This window comes from Carex rostrata, chromosome 32 (genome assembly GCF_964058835.1).
Source record: "Carex rostrata chromosome 32, lpCarRost1.2, whole genome shotgun sequence".
Classification (NCBI taxonomy): domain Eukaryota; kingdom Viridiplantae; phylum Streptophyta; class Magnoliopsida; order Poales; family Cyperaceae; genus Carex; species Carex rostrata.
In genome coordinates this window covers 4,128,441-4,143,078 of record NC_135949.1, presented here as the reverse complement: position 1 = coordinate 4,143,078, position 14,638 = coordinate 4,128,441, and the positions used below count along the sequence as shown (strand labels likewise).

The following is a 14,638-nucleotide window of genomic DNA, read 5'->3' as shown; positions in this document are numbered from 1 at the left end:
TTCATCAAAACATTAAATTAATTTGTATATTTATCCACCAAAAGCAAATGTTTTTTTATTAATGTTTCTATTTCTAAGTTTACTAAATCTAAAATATTGATTAAGAGAAAATAATTATTGTGATCTTAATTAATCAAGAGTTTTTGTAGATAACCCCGAGTTCAAAATAATAAACAACTATGGTCAATAGATAACCCAAGTTCTCACATCATTAACAAAAAAATAAGCACTAAAAATACATCCAACTTTTATGCATCCTTTCTTGTCTGATCTAAGCCGTGTGATCCGCATTAAGATATATCCGTTCAATTTACCAATTTACAATTTTAATGTACACACAATTCTCGACACAAATCCGCACCTTAGACCCCACCTATCAGTCAATCCTGCACAACTAACCCTTTCCCTGGGCCTTACCCGTCAACTATCCCCGGCACTTACAACAGGAACCGTGTTGGTGCCAGTAGTAGTCGTGCCCATGGAACTGCTTATATGATGATAACTGGACCAAGATAAATTGAAATGTGAGTTCCTTTTTATGTGCATCTTATGTACCAATGCCGTTATGCAGGAAAGGTGTGGACGGGTTTAGAACAGAAATGGGGCCTAAAATTAGCGAAAGTTGCTGATTCCATTCAGGAGTCGTGGGAGCAATCATGGTTGTACGCAAAAAATGAAGGTGGATTGAAGGAGGAGTGGGTGGTACGATGCATGGCAGTTTTTTGGATTCTGTGGAAGCAAAGAAATGAGGTGATTTTCAGGGGGAAGAGAGTGCCAACTGAGGTGGTTACTGACAAGGCATGGGTGGAGGGACAATTGTGGCTGAGATGCTGTGGGGTGCGCCAAAATGGATAAGCAGTGAGATAAATAGCTGGTTTACCTTGATGCTAGTGTTTAATTGTAGTATGGCACTAGAGATGTAAAACAACTTTATGTTAATGCAAAACTGATAGCTCCTATCAGTATTTTCAAAAAAAAAAAAAAAAAAAAAAAGAGTTCTGGAGTTCTTTTCCTTTCTCTTTTTTTGGCATTGCAAATATTTGCTAATTGTTATGAATTGAACCCTTTGCTATTGCAGAGACAGAGAGAGAGGTAGTGAGGATCAAGGGTGGAAGTCATTGTAATTTTAGATTATTTGTATGTGAAGGAATGGTCGAGTCGGTGCTATTAAGTATATTGTTTTTAACAGCATTTTGTGCTTTGACATTAGGTTGTTAACAGCATTTGAAAGACTCATATGTATTTCAATTTGGTTGAAGCTTTTTGTGTTAGTTGATCTTTATTTCTTTTTCATTTATGGTGTTCGATCTCTCTTTGTATTGCCACCATATTCGTTTTTATTTATAAAGGAGTTTTCTTTTTCTGTCAGTGTATCCCACGTCTATCCATGCTTTGGCTTTTTAAATCAAATCAACTAGGTACGACACAAACAAAAAATAAATAAATAAATCCAAAATTTTATTCAATTTTAATTTCACAATCCACAACCCATTTTTCACACTCAGAAAAAATTTCACATTTCAACATTTTTCACAAGGGAACAAAGGGGGTCTGATAGGCATCCTACCAAATTCTCTCTCATGCTCAGTGTTTTAATAATCGGTTCTTATTCGGTATTCGGAAAGCCACCGAATACCGCATATACAGTATGCGGCCGAATATTCGGATTTTTATTCAGATTTATATATTCAGATTTTCAAATGAAAAATCATTGGCATTAACTCTAATAAACATAGATAAACATTACAAATAAACATTACAAATAAACATAAATAAAACATAACACAAGTTAGAACAAGTTAACAACCCATAGTACAAATTACAAAACTACAAATAAGCAGAAATAAAACATAAGTTCAAACTTAAATAAATGAAATTATAACTTATTCGGTTCTCATTCGGATTTTTATTCTCTATTCGGAAATATTCGGTTCTTATTCGGAAATATTTGGTTCTTATTTGGATTCTTATTCTCTATTCGGAAATATTCGGCCGAATAGATAATATGCGGAAAAAATATGCGGCTGAATATTCAAAACCGAATATTGGACCGAATAGGAATATTCGGCCGAATATTCAGCCAAATAGACCGAATATTAAAACATTGCTCATGCTCAATATCGACAGTAATTTTAGATAGTCTAGAAACAGTAATTTTGTACCTAATTAAAAAAATATTAAAAGTTTTTCAAAAAAAAAAAATGGTCTTGGAGCACATTTTTTGCATGAGCCATTTGAACCCTCAATATATATACAATTGACCAACTTTACTAAATTTTGTATGATGTAAGTGACATCAAAATTGTCAATCACAAATCAAAAATGAAATGAAAAGTTAAACTATACTAAATGTTAATATTAATAGTTAAATCACAAAATTATAACGTAATATTAATTGAATTTTATGATATGAAAAATCAAGTTTAGATGACTGACGAATCTACCTCATATTATAGGTCTATAAATATATTAAAGGTGAATAATTTGATATGCATAAATCAATTTATTTAATAACACACAGTACATCCATCGGATTACATGAAATCCCAATCAATCTAGCTCGCTGCCTCCCACCAAAAAAAATTAAATATGCTACTTTTGAACAATCCATACAAATTGCAAAAGTAAACAAAGTCAAAATCTGGAAATTAAGGAGTAGATAAAATAAACCTTAATAATTTTAAACACGATTAAAGCAATCCCAAGACATGCAACTCCGAATAGGAGGTTTGTGATGTTCGACTTGCAACAAGCCTTCTTCTTGCACTTGCATTCCCTTAATTTAATTAACAACATAAAAATAATGATAAAAACACTAAGATATGAAATGAAAGTAAAGAATATTTTATGTGAAAAATAACTGGTACTGTACATACCATTTTGCAAACATAACAGCCATTGTAATTAATTTCCTCATCAAACTATATAGGGGTTTGAAGTTTAGAAGCTTATACACTATTTACTTTTTTGTTCATGTGAAAAATTACATTTCATGGCCTCAAAAAGTTCAACAGAATAGAAAGTGAATGGTAAAATCTTGCAAACTATATTACTCTATATAAATATATAACTGCGTCTGAAGACAATTATACAATAATCTGAGGATTACATAACTAGATGCATTCATGGAGTGTTTTTCTTATAAATTATACTACAAAAATGTGATTTGAAAGTTCCTCTGAAGATTTCAGTTTATGTTAGACAACAGGGGAAGGTACGCAGGTTATTATTAATGGATAAAATTGGACAAGCTATGGAATGTATATTGCATCAAACTTAGATGCTAACCATTAAACCATATGATGTTACAGTAGATCTAATTTTACTAATGAAAATGGTGTTATGATATTGAACACTATAATCCATTTTTTATATTTCAATCAACATGTTTAAATTGAACATATTTTTCTCAGAAGCGCAACTGTTTTGTTACGAAAAGCCGAAGATGATCTGAGTAAGGAAAGCACTGATCTAATTCATAATCTTAATTCATACATGGGGAGGAAAATGCCATATGCGGAGAATTAATTGGGGCGGATTGATTATAATTTTCACTCAATTGAAGGACAGAGAGAGCAAGAGAAGGAACCGGGCAGCACGGTCAATGGCTTGGGCAGAAAATAAATGATACAGGGACGCTGAGTTTGCGCCCCACTATATTAAAGGGCTGTCTGTGACCATTGAGGGTAAATTCCGCTGCAATGTGGGTCCAGAAGCGTCAGAATTGGAGGAAGTGTTAACGGACGGCATGGGATAGAACTCGAGGTAGTGTTATAACTGTTCTTCTGACATGGATGCTGATTTGGCATACGAATATTTAATCTAGCATTAGGAGAAACTAAATAATGCGAACAATATTTTACCAACATATAAACTTTCTAATATTAATTAGTAGTTTTGATAATTTACGAGGACAAATGTAAAATTAAGGAAACTAAGGGAGATAAAAAAAAACCAAATAACCATTATATTTATTAACAACATACTCCCGTAGGACTTAAATATAAACCGTGTCATACTCCCTTTCCCTTTCTTTCTGTTTACTTCAACCTTAGAACTGATTAAAAATAAATTGAACAGACCTCATACTGATTTGGTATACAAAGCTATACGTACCTTGACTGTAGCAATTCCTTGTTGGCATCTTCCAAACCCTTCGCCTTAATCTGCAGTTCCTCATTCTCGTTTTCTATGTCCTTAATATTTCAATAGAGAAACCAATGCATATGTGGATCAATCAAAATTGAGTAACTAATTTAAAAACTATGAAAAATAATAAGGCTCTCAATTCTTGCGAGTGCATCAAAAGCACGATCTCTATACTAATTAAACTCAGTCTGCAGTAACGCATTCTTGTTTTGCATGTATTCAATCTATATATAGATAAACCAATTCATAGGCGGGTCATTCAAAAAGAGAACAACCAATTAGACAAGTATGAAAAATAATACTCCACGATCAGTACCTCATATTTGAGCTTTTTTTGAATTTCATCTTTGTTATCCAACTCAGCTCTCAATTTTGGTAATTCATCCTTCTTGTTTCTTAAGGACTCAATCTATTAATAGATAAACCAATGCATATGCAGGTCAATCAAAAGTGAAAAACCAATTAGAAAACTATAAAAAAATAATACCCCATGATTAGTACCTCAGATTCGAGATTCTTTTGAATTTCATCTTTGTTATCCAACTCAGCTCTTAATTGTGGTAATTCATCATTCTTGCTTTTTAAGGACTCGATCTATCAATAGAAAAACCAATGCATAAGCGAGTCAATCAAAAATGAACAACCAATTAGAAAGTCTGAAAAATAATACTCGATGATCAGTACCTCATATTCGAGCATCTTTTGAATTTTATCTTTGTTATCCAACTCAGCTCTTAATTTTGATAATTCATCATTCTTGCTTTTTAATGACTCGATCTATAAAAAGAAAAACCAATGCATATGCAAGTCAATCAAAAGTGAACAACCAATTTAAAAGGTTTGAAAAATAATACGCCACGATCAGTACCTCAGATTCGAGCTTCTTTTGAATTTCATCTTTGTTATCGAACTCAGCTCTTAATTTTGGTAATTCATCATTCTTGCTTTTTAAGGACTCGATCTATCAATAGAAAAACCAATGCATATGGGAGTGAACAACCAACTAAAAAAGTATAAAAAATAATACTCCACGATCAGTACCTCAGATTCGAGCTTCTTTTGAATTTCATCTTTGTTATCCAACTCAGCTCTTAATTTTGATAATTCATCATTCTTACTTTTTAAGGACTCGATCTATCAATAGAAAAACCAATGCATATGCGAGTCAATCAAAAATGAACAACCAATTTAAAAAGTTTGAAAAATAATACTCCACGATCAGTACCTCAGATTCGAGCTTCTTTTGAATTTCATTTTTGTTATCCAACTCAGTTCTTAATTTTGGTAATTCATCATTCTTGCTTTTTAAGGACTCGATATATCAATAGAAAAACCAATGCAATTTGCGAGTCAATAAAAAGTGAACAATCAATTAAAAAAAATATGAAAAATAATATTCCATGATCTGTACATCAGATTCAAGCTTCTTTTGAATTTCATCTTTGTTATCCAACTCAGCTCTTAATTTTGGTAATTCATCATTCTTTCTTTTCAAAGACTCGATCTATCAATAGAAAAACCAATGAATATGTGAGTCAATCAAAAGTGAACGACCAATTAAAAAAGTATGAAAAATAATACTCCACAATCAGTACCTCAGATTCGAGCTTCTTTTGAATTTCATCTTTGTTATCCAACTCAGCTCTTAATTTTGATAATTCATCATTCTTGCTTTTTAAGGACTCGATCTATCAATAAAAAAAAACCAATGCATGTGCGAGTCAATCAAAAGTGAACGACCAATTTAAAAGGTTTGAAAAATAATACGCCACGATCAGTACCTCAGATTCGAGATTCTTTTGAATTTCATCTTTGTTATCCAACTCAGTTCTTAATTTTGGTAATTCATCATTCTTTCTTTTCAAGGACTCAATCTATCAATAGAAAAACCAATGCATGTACGAGTCAATTAAAAATGAACAACCAATTTAAAAAGTTTGAAAAATAATACGCCAAGATCTGTACCTCAGATTCGAGCTTCTTTTGAATTTCATCTTTGTTATCCAACTCAACTCTTAATTTTGGTAATTCATCATTCTTTATTTTCAAGGACTCGATCTATCAATAGAAAAACCAATAAATATGTGAGTCAATCAAAAGTGAACGACCAATTAAAAAAGTATGAAAATAATAGTCCACAATCAATAACTCAGATTCGAGCTTCTTTTGAATTTCATCTTTCATATCCAAATCAGCTCCTAATTTTGGTAATTCATCATTCTTGCTTTTTAAGGACTTGATCTATCAATAGAAAATCCAATGCATATGCGAGTCAATTAAAAGTGAACAGCCAATTAAAATGTATGAAAAATATTACTCCACGATCAGTAACTCAGTTTCGAGCTTCTTTCGAATTTCATCTTTGTTATCCAACCCAGTTCTTAATTTCGGTATTCATCATTCTTCCTTTTTAAGGAATCGATCTATCAGTAGAAAAACCAATGCATATGCGAGTGAACAACCAATTAAAGAAGTATGAAAAATAATATTCCACGATCAGTACCTCATATTCGATCTTCTTTTGAATTTCATCTTTGTTATCCAACTCAGATCTTAATTTTGGTATTTCATCATTCTTGCCTTTTAAGGTCTCGATCTATCAATAGAAAAACCAATGCATATGCGAGTGAACAACCAATTAAAAAATTATGAAAAATAATATTCCATGATCAGTAACTCAGATTCGAGCTTCTTTTGAATTTCATCTTTGTTATCCAACTTAGCTCTTAATTTTGATAATTCATCATTCATGCTTTTTAAGGACTCGAGATCTATCATTAGAAAAACCAATGCATATGCGAGTCAATCAACAGTGAAGAACCAATTAAAAAAGTATGAAAAATAATACTCCACGATCAGTACCTCAGATTCGAGCTTCTTTTGAATTTCATCTTTGTTATCCAACTCAGCTCTTAATTTTGGTAATTGATCATTCTTGCTTTTTAATGACTCGATCTAACAATAGAAAAACCAATGCATATGCGAGTCAATCAAAAGTGAACAACTAATTACAAAAATATGAAAAATAATATTCCACGATCAGTACCTCAGATTCGAGCTTCTTTTGAATTTCATCTTTGTTATCAAACTCAGCTCTTAATTTTGGTAATTCATCATTCTTGCTTTTTAAGGACTCGATCTATCAATAGAAAAACCAGTCCAAATGCAAGTGAACAACCAATTAAAAAATTATAAAAAATAATACTCCACGATCAGTACCTCAGATTCGAGCTTCTTTTGAATTTCATCTTTGTTATCCAACTCAGCTCTTAATTTTGATAATTCATCATTCTTGCTTTTTATGGACTCGATCTATCAATAAAAAAAACCAATGCATGTGCGAGTCAATCAAAATTGGACAACCAATTAAAAAGGTATGCAAAATAATACTCCACGATCAATACCTCATATTCGAGCTTCTTTTGAATTTCATCTTTGTTATCCAACTCACCTCTTAATTTTGGTAATTCATCATTCTTGGTTATTAAGGACTCGATCTATCAATAGAAAAACCAATGCATATGCGAGTCAATCAAAAGTGAATAACCAATTAAAAAAATATGAAAAATAATACTCCACGATTTGTACCTCAGATTCGAGTTTCTTTTGAATTTTATCTTTGTTATCCAACTCATCTCTTAATTTTGGTAATTCATTATTCTTTCTTTTCAAGGACTCGATCTATCAATAGGAAAACCAATGAATATGTGAGTCAATCAAAACTGAACGACCAATTATAAAAGTATGAAAAATAATTTTCCACAATCAGTACCTCAGATTCGAGCTTCTTTTGAATTTCATCTTTGTTTTCCAACTCAGCTCTTAATTTTGGTAATTCATCATTCTTGCTTTTTAAGGACTCGATCTATCAATAGAAGATCCAATGCATATGCGAGTCAATTAAAAGTGAACAACCAATTAAAAAAGTATCAAAAATAATACTTCACGATCTGTACCTCAGATTCGAGCTTCTTTTGAATTTCATCTTTGTTATCCAACTCAGCTCTTAATTTTGGTAATTGATCATTCTTGCTTTTTAATGACTCGATCTAACAATAGAAAAACCAATGCATATGCGAGTCAATCAAAAGTGAACAACTAATTAAAAAAATATGAAAAATAATATTCCACGATCAGTACCTCAGATTCGAGCTTCTTTTGAATTTCATCTTTGTTATCAAACTCAGCTCTTAATTTTGGTAATTCATCATTCTTGCTTTTTAAGGACTCGATCTATCAATAGAAAAACCAGTCCATATGCAAGTGAACAACCAATTAAAAAATTATAAAAAATAATACTCCACGATCAGTACCTCAGATTCGAGCTTCTTTTGAATTTCATCTTTGTTATCCAACTCAGCTCTTAATTTTGATAATTCATCATTCTTGCTTTTTAAAGACTCGATCTATCAATAAAAAAAACCAATTCATGTGCGAGTCAATCAAAAGTGGACAACCAATTAAAAAGGTATGCAAAATAATACTCCATGATCAATACCTCAGATTCAAGCTTCTTTTGAATTTCATCTTTGTTATCCAACTCACCTCTTAATTTTGGTAATTCATCATTCTTGGTTATTAAGGACTCGATCTATCAATAGAAAAACCAATGCATATGCGAGTCAATCAAAAGTGAATAACCAATTAAAAAAATATGAAAAATAATACTCCACGATTTGTACCTCAGATTCGAGTTTCTTTTGAATTTTATCTTTGTTATCCAACTCATCTCTTAATTTTGGTAATTCATTATTCTTTCTTTTCAAGGACTCGATCTATCAATAGGAAAACCAATGAATATGTGAGTCAATCAAAACTGAACGACCAATTATAAAAGTATGAAAAATAATTTTCCACAATCAGTACCTCAGATTCGAGCTTCTTTTGAATTTCATCTTTGTTTTCCAACTCAGCTCTTAATTTTGGTAATTCATCATTCTTGCTTTTTAAGGACTCGATCTATCAATAGAAGATCCAATGCATATGCGAGTCAATTAAAAGTGAACAACCAATTAAAAAAGTATCAAAAATAATACTTCACGATCAGTACCTCAGATTCGAGCTTCTTTTGAATTTCATCTTTGTTATCCAACTCAGCTCTTAATTTTGGTAATTGATCATTCTTGCTTTTTAAGGACTTGATCTATCAATAGAAAATCCAATGCATATGCGAGTCAATTAAAAGTGAACAACCAATTAAAAAAGTATGAAAAATAATACTCCACGATCAATACCTCAGATTCGAGTTTCTTTTGAATTTCATCTTTGTTATTCAACTTAGTTCTTAATTTTGGTAATTCATCATTCTTGCTTTTTAAGGACTCGATTTATCAATAGAAAAACCAATTAAAAAAGTATGAAAAATAGTTCTCCACAATCAGTACCTCAGATTCGAGCTTCTTTTGAATTTTATCTTTGTTATCCAACTCAGCTCTTAATTTTGATAATTCATCATTCTTGAATGCATATGTGAGTCAATCAAAAGTGAAAAATCAATTAAAAAAGTATAAAAAATAATACTCCACGATCAGTACCTCAGATTCTAGCTTCTTTTGAATTTCATCTTTGTTATCCACTCAGCTCTTAATTTTGGTAATTCAAATGTATTTGAAAATACATTTTCTATTAGAAAATACAAGGTCGATGTAAACGAGAGGGAAGAGAGTGGGAGCATGATATGATCTATATTTGGGTCCAAGAATTATGTTTTGTTTACAAATCTGAAGGTATATTTTGTTTAACATTTTAATAATGTAGAATATTTTATGAAATTATCTGTTACTTGATTTCAGATGGATTTTACAACAGATAAAATAGAGATGTTTATTATCAATAATAATAATTTTATTACACACCTTGACGTAAACTCCAAGTGCATCAAGATACGTAAATGAGCGTCCATGGAAACCAATAATTTGACCACTAATTGGTCGAAATTTAAAGGGGGATCCCCCCCCTCCACCATATGGTCCAAAAGATCTCATGTTTGTCTCAAATTCAAGTGATGTCAAAATAATTTCACCGACGGAATGAACTACACCATAGTGGCCTTTAACAGCGGTAATGTACTCAAAATCTTCAATATTTAACTACAAGACAAAGAGCATATAACATATATCATTAATATCTTTTTGGTGGCTACATTAATCAACATTTACTATTGATGAACACATTAATCAAAGTTCAAAATTGGTGACAAAATTCACTTCATTTCATTCCAACATAAGTGTAGGTTCGATTTAATGATTACTTTTATATTTTTGGTGCCAAATTTCACCGAAAAATCCTTGGTCACTATATTATTTTGTTTTTCATCACTTAAGAAGCCCCATTGGTACAATTATCAGTACCAGTTCAAGTGGTCCTGCTAACAGTAGGATAACATGTCATGCATTTCACTACATTGTTCTTCTATTGTTATCAAGTAATGGATCAATGTGGTCAATTTACTTTACCAAGAAATAAGATTTTCCACTTCTCGCTCACAAAGTTGGAATTTTATTAGTTTAGAGATTAAAAAAGGTGGTACGTACCTCTGCCAAATCTGCTCCTGACCATGGATAACCCCACTCCTCGGTACTTTCCTCACCGTTATCATGTAGAAAACATACAATAAGACAATTAATAACAGTAGTATGTCGAACACTGATCTTAACAATGCGATTGATGCCATTCATATTCATATCTTTCACTACCCCATCAGTCCCACCAACTGGCCCGACCTTCTTTACGACAACTTGAGTTGACGCCTTCATTAAATCACACAGTGCGAAAAAGGAATTTTAAAGATGATTAATATATGAATTAGAGGAATTTCTCGCTAATTAGTTTATGAACACTCATTTTTCATAGAAAACTTCATTTTGACATCTGTATAAAAAGGATAGCGCATACCATTTCGGGAAAAATTTGATCACACTAGCGACGATGGAATTATTGCTGCATTTGTTGATTGCTTTGTTTTGTAGGCTTAGAGGTTCCTAGATGAATATATACTTGATGTAATTAAACACGCAATGATGTAATTAATTAGACACGCAAAAGCATGTCATCTCCATGCACAAAATGATGTAATTACTAATAAAAAAAACTAGTTGCATCCGCTGCATTTTTGCATAGACACCGATGCAAATTGCAAAATCTTGTATTAGCACATTTAATTATTTATTATTCGAGCAATGAGAATACAGTAGAGGACCATTTGTTCGTCATACTCTTGTTTGAGGTACTGATATTTATAATATATATGATAATACGGCGTACAAATTCTCCTCCTTTGTCTTTAATTCCAAGAATCCTCCTGTATGTAGTAAATGAATATGCATAAGACTAGACAAGGTAATTTTCCTTTTTCGTATAGATGGTCGGCAAAAAAACTTTCTCAATTATGACTCCGAATTAATGAAATATTTTGCAAAGTGTCACTACAGCAAAAACGCTAATCAACTAAGGTACATCATATACATTTTCTCAAAATTTTCATTAAATCAATGTGTAAAGCAATAAGGTGCGCTCCGAAAATGAGCTTCAACATTCTTACACAGATTTTTATAAAGAACCGTGTATAAATGTGCTCCAAGATTAATGCACAGTATTAAAAAAAACCTATATAAATGTTCTAGCTCATTTTCAGAAGCGTGTATAAATGCTCGGTAGGAGGCTTTTTTAGATAAAAATTATGTTTGTAATTATATGCAACTTTTTGTATGATCCATGTGTGATAAAAGAAAAGAAAAAAATTTCACATCATCGATCCATGCCCTCCTATTATAATGCATCTCTATCTATCTTTTTCTAAGACATGTCTCTCGTATCTAAAACATCTCTTCCATGTACATATATATTCCTTTGAGGCAACTCGATCCTCTAAACAGATGATGGTAAGGTGAGAGGTAAGACAAGGGAGGCGATATCTTCACTGAGAAGGCAATAGGGGATGAAGAAACTTCAAATGGATGTAACCCTTCGCTCGAGTGTTTGATTTTCAGTGTTCTACCCTAATTCAGATAGCTTACGAGGAGATCTGTAATCATTATAACCTATAGGCATGCATAACTGAATATTCAGGTTCTGATGAAGTTTTTTTATATTTTATTTTGTTTAACTGTAGTTTTTCTTAGATATTGATCATGTAAATGTATAAAGTCTCAGACCTTGGGTTTTATGTTATATTTACATGTTTTTTTAGTTAGAATGTTGTTCATTTAACAATTTGTTTAATGTAATTGTAAATTTATTTATATTGGTAAATGTAAGGTTTTTGATGTGTTGTTTTAATTAATATCTTTTCGAAATTTAGTTTAGTGTTTTTGGTATACTGGTTAATGTAGTGCTTCATTTGAATTCAGATTTAAGATTGATTGGTATTTTTTTCTAAATAAATATGAATTATACACGTTTTTTTTAATAATTTGTGTTTTCATACTCGGTTTTAACATTTATAATTTATACTTTCAAAACCAATTCATACATAACTTGAATTGGAAGGTTTTGACTGAACATTAGACTTATTTTGATCACATCCCTATGGAACATTAGACTTATTTTAACCTCTAAATACACCGTCCTATTAAAATATTTAAATAATAATTGAACTAATTAAGTTATTAAATGACACACTGTCCTAATAAGATATATAAATGACTTGCTACTTTAATTCCTTTTTGGTTATTCCTTGGAGACTTGTGAGTGGTGGACTCAAGGCATTTCCCTTGTCTAGTCAACTGGATTGTTTTTAAGATCAAAGGACAGTCACGGTGTGAGGCGAAAGGTTGCATCAATTGCTAATTAAATGTTATTCAATTTCCAATATGAAAGGGGTAAGCAAACGATCTGATATTCTAAAATCTGTACCGCCGTATGTGTGGAACCTGATCGTCATTTTCTTTATTCAAAGATACTGATTTGACAATATTCAGATTGTTTAACGAATTTTCTTAAATGGGAACTAGAAATTGATTTTGACGGCCATTCGGTTTAAAATAGTTTGATTTGAAATTGTCGAATTTAAACTGGCAACTGATATTATTACAACGTATAATTTATTATTTACATAACACTATATTTTTTTTGTTATTTTATAGTCAATTTTTCCCCTGAATAATCTTTCATCTAGCATTGGACTGTCTTTCATCAATTACTGCACAATATTAGTTTTCTTAAATTCCATTATAAAAAGTAAAATAAAATTCTTATACATTTGCTACTTAATTCTAGTAGATCATTTAAATTATTTAACTGAATATTTGTATACTTGTAGTTGTAGTCAATAAGTTCAAATCAAAAAGCTGTACCAAAATTTTTTTATACTTGTCCTTGCTGTTTGTAATACATAATAGGCTACAAAAGTAATTAAAACAAATTGAAGCCTTATAATTCGCTCCGATGTGATTAATTTCTTTCTCTTTTGTTATGTGCAATCACACTAAGAAGTGAATAACCCATATTATAAAAACATAATCTGATATCAATAAGAATTTCAGAATTTTAAGAATATATAAATGTTCTCTCTTCCACTATGAAATTACCACTAAAATCATACAAAAATCGTCTGAAATATTAAATGACACTTGTAAGTAATAGAACATAATGGTAACAATGATCATAAAATAATAATAAAGTAATTATAAAATGATATGATCCATATATATAATAGAGAAAGTTATAATAAAACACAGAAAGCAGATTCAAGACAACATAAAATCTTTACCTTGTAAGAGATATGTTCCAAAATAGAGAAGCTGTTGCTCTAGCATTTCATGTGTTTCTCTATTTTCTAGTTTGTTGTTCTGCTTTTGTAATTCTCCCTTAACATTGAGCACCAAAATTGATGCTCAAATTCAACTATATGTAAGATAAAAGGAAAATTATTTGTATGAAATTAACAAAATTTAGAAGTGATAGTGAGAGGAGAGAGGGAGACATCTTGCTCAATTACTAAAGAAAATGAAATAAAAAGGAAAGAGTAGCTAGTCTCTCAAGCAAAGAATTTCCATATCATCAAAGAGAAAAAAAAAATGTAAAGAATAAAACATATGCATATCCACATTACTAAAAGCAAGAGCATTTCACCATTTCCTTGTCTTGCAATTATGCTTTACACATAGAACGCAAGGAATATTAAGAGCATCTTTATCTCAGAAAACATTTAGAAATTAAAATTAGCCACATCATTGAGTTTAGCAGTTAAGGGATTCATAATTTCTAAATCACTCCATCCCAAAAATTAATTATGAATTGCAGTTAAGAGAGTGAGAGTGCTACATATAAGGAAAGAAAATATTTGAACCTATTAATTAGCTAGCGTGTCATTAAAAAAAACATTTTCGTTTAAATCAAATTTGCTAATTTAGAAAATGTGGTACATCCCAGCAATTATCACATCATATTATCAATCTAAAGGAATTAATTGAACCGTGCATTAGCTACTATTTATTTAAGCTAATAACAACAACAACAAAAAATGAATTTCTCATGAATGGAGAGATTA

At 31.0% G+C, this 14,638-nt stretch overlaps 1 long non-coding RNA gene across 2 annotated transcripts in view; it reads right to left on the bottom strand.

Annotated features, from left to right (window-relative positions):
• Positions 1-10,715: 10,715 nt before the first annotated feature.
• The window catches only part of LOC144548025 (uncharacterized), a 44,379-nt gene continuing 40,456 nt past the window's right edge, over positions 10,716-14,638 (bottom strand). The window contains exons 1-3 of one of the 2 annotated variants that reach the window (XR_013509204.1): positions 13,859-14,037; positions 11,044-11,129; positions 10,716-10,898 (exon numbers count right to left, since the gene is read on the bottom strand). This is a non-coding gene — a long non-coding RNA (uncharacterized LOC144548025). Of the gene's footprint in view, positions 10,899-11,043; positions 11,130-13,858; positions 14,038-14,638 lie in introns of those variants that run through there. The other variant, XR_013509205.1, reaches the window with a different exon arrangement.